The sequence below is a fragment of the Mercenaria mercenaria genome, unplaced genomic scaffold, assembly GCF_021730395.1.
Source record: "Mercenaria mercenaria strain notata unplaced genomic scaffold, MADL_Memer_1 contig_3389, whole genome shotgun sequence".
Taxonomy (NCBI): Eukaryota; Metazoa; Mollusca; class Bivalvia; order Venerida; family Veneridae; genus Mercenaria; species Mercenaria mercenaria.
The window spans coordinates 80,272-83,649 of NW_026461520.1; positions in this window are offsets into that span (position 1 = coordinate 80,272).

A 3,378-nucleotide genomic window follows, 5' to 3' on the forward strand; every position below is an offset into this window, starting at 1 on the left:
ACAGAACTTTTTGTCTGAATTTTGAGAAAATATGTTTAGTATACAGCATCTTCTGTGTATGACTGTGCTATTTACGATAAAAAGGATGAAAGTGACGACAAGTAAAGTAATCAATGATGACTGTTTTATTTTGCAGTATAACAAATTCATGCATGTTCACTCAAATAAAAGTGTTATATATATGAGCAAGGCACAATAATGCATAGACAGTTGTGCTACAAAAGGAAGCAAACTCTTCCCCTTATCGGTATAGTTTGACAATATTCCTTCACGGAGGTTGCAAAGCGAACTAGAATGATGTCGACAAAAATGTTTCATTCAATAACTTATAACGACGGGTCAGTAATGTTATTAAGGAAAAATATATAGAAGTTAAACAACTGAACAAGAAACAAATGCGCATGTCTACATAATGTTTATGATGCTTAACAAGTTTTATTTGAAATGAAGAGAAGGAAACTACAATGTAGTTGTCATCCGTCGTTAAAGAAGGGCCACAACTCCAGACAAAATAATCGATCATAAAAGTCAGGGCAACATGTACATATTCATTTCATGCTTCTGATGTATACCTAGTTTCAATTCAGTTGGATGGATTTGTTCGACTTAAGTTCACGAGTTCACGATGTGATGAATTAGTTCAAGATCAAATAGGGCAACAACTCCAGAAAAAACAACAACAAGAATTTGTAACAGAGTTAGCAACGTCCCCTGCCTAAGGACATTTTCATCATACATACTGTATGCCAATACAGCATCTTGGCATGAACAAAATAAAACAAGAGTGCCAGGATGTTAAATATATGCTCGTCAGAAAGATGATATAATAAAACATTTTCTGTACAAAACTATAAGTTTGGTAGACAGAAAGCCAAAACAATGACATATCCAATTCTAACAACCAGCGTAAAAAGTTTCAAGAATAATCGTTTTATACAGTAGCAACAAAGGGAAGTTAAGTTTTGATTTTTTAAGTCCACAAAAAACTCCTTACCAGAAGAGGTACCTTAAAATACTCCTAAAATTTGAAAGTCTTTATCTTATATTGCATTAAAGTAGTATTCAGAGAGCGAAGATTGCAAAAAAGTTTAAGTACAAAAGGGGCATAATTCTATCAAAAACACAATTAGAGTTATGGGGTATGTAGCCACACATGCAGATGATCATAAATAAATACTTTTAATTTCAAGTCATTATCTTTTAAAATACCAAAGATATGTCTATAAACAAAGCTTTCGGAAAATAACATGAAAATAATTCTAAGTATAACTCCTTGGTGACCTTGACCTTGGGTATAATGGGCCCAGCCCTTACACATACTTTGTTTATATGCTGGACAAAGTTGAACTTACAGTATGATATAAGCAAAAGTAACAAAGATATGACAGAAAAACAAAGGTTGCCGAAAAACTTTAACCTTAAAAATAACCTAAGTGTAAGACCTTGGTGACCTTGACCTTGGGTATAATGGGCCCAGCCCTGCACATACTTTGTTTGTATACTGGACAATGTTTATGTAAAGTTACAGTAAGATTAAGCAACAGTAACAAACATGTGACGGAAAAACAAAGGTTGCCGAAAAAATTTAACCTTAAAAATAACCCAAGTATAACACCTTGGTGACCTTGACCTTGGGTATAATAGGCTCAGCCCCTATACAAACTTTGTTTGTATACTGGACAATGTTTATGTGAAGTTACAGTTACAGTAAGATATAAGCAATATTAACAAAGATATGGCAGAAAAAGAAAGGTTGCCGAAAGACTTTAACCTTAAAAATAACCTAAGTATAACACCTTGGTGACCTTGACCTTGGGTATAATGGGCTCAGCCCCTATACATACTTTGTTTGTATACTGGACAATGTTTATGTGACGTTACAGTAAGATATAAGCAATAGTAACAAAGATATGACAGAAAAACAAAGGTTGCCGAAAACCTTTAACGTTAAAAATAACCCAAGTATAACACCTTGGTGACCTTGACCTTGGGTATAATGGGCTCATCCCCTACACATACTTTGTTTGTATACTGGACAATGTTTATGTGAAGTTACAGTAAGATATAAGCAATAGTAACAAAGATATAACAGAAAAACAAAGGTTGCCGAAAAACTTTAACCTTAAAAATAATCTAAGTATAACACCTTGTTGACCTTGACCTTGGGTATAATGGGCTCAGCCTCTACACATACTTTGTTTGTATACTGGACAATGTTTATGTGAAGGTACAGTAAGATACAAGCAATAGTAACAAAGATATGACAGAAAAACAAAGGTTGCCGAAAAACTTTAACCAAGAAGGGTAACGCCGACGCCGACGCCGGGGCGAGTAGTATATCCCCCCTATTCTCCGAATAGTGAAGCTAAAAATGGTCTTGATTTCTCCCTACGGTCAATTATAAAAAGTTGTCTATATATTGTTTATAGTGACAACAAAGAGAAGTTAATCTGAAAAAAATCTAAGTCCACACAAAAGTACTTATCAGGTAGCCTTACGTCAAAATACATCAAAAATTGGATGTAACATGCGTGTTGTACTACAGAAAAGTAGTCCCAATTTTCTCCTAGGGCTAATATTAACCCATACCTTGCTGAATTTCTATAATGAACTTGTCCATTTTTCAATTTGGACAGTACCATTAACTGTTAAACGGGATGCTTACCAAAAATATACTGAATGAATGGCGAACAGTGCTGATCATCATCAGACTGCATGGATGTGCAGGCTGATCATGATCTACACTGGTCGCAAAGACAGAATAAATCATGTTCAGCATGATAAGGGTTAATAGAATAGAACTTTACAGTAATAGCTATTTATAGTAACAGCAAAGGATTAGGGGCCTGGTTCTTACTCATGACACACCATCTCATGATGATGAACATTTTTGCCATTGTACATCAAAATCCCTCCATGCATGAACAAGAAATGCTACGGACAAAGTCATTTTTGTATCTGACCTTTGGCCTCCAAGTGTGACCTTCGAGCTAGGGGTCTTGGTCTTGGGCATGACACCTGGTTTCATTATGGTGAACATTTATGCCAAGTTATCTAAAAGTCCCTTCATGGATCGCAGAGTTATTGACCAGACACCAAAAAGACTCTATTAACCTTTGACCTCTAAGCGTGACCTTGACCTTGGAGCAAGGGTTTGGGTCTTGCGCATAACACGTTGTCTCTTTATGGTGAACATTTATGCCGAGTAATTCCAAAATCCCTTAATGTATGGCAGTTATTGACCAGACAGAAACAGACCCTTTTAACCTTTGACATCTAAGTGTAACCTTGACTTAGGAGCTAGTGGTCTGGGTCTAGCAAACTTACATTGAAACATCCAGAAACATTTTCTATAAATCTAAGTATGAAAGTTTTACA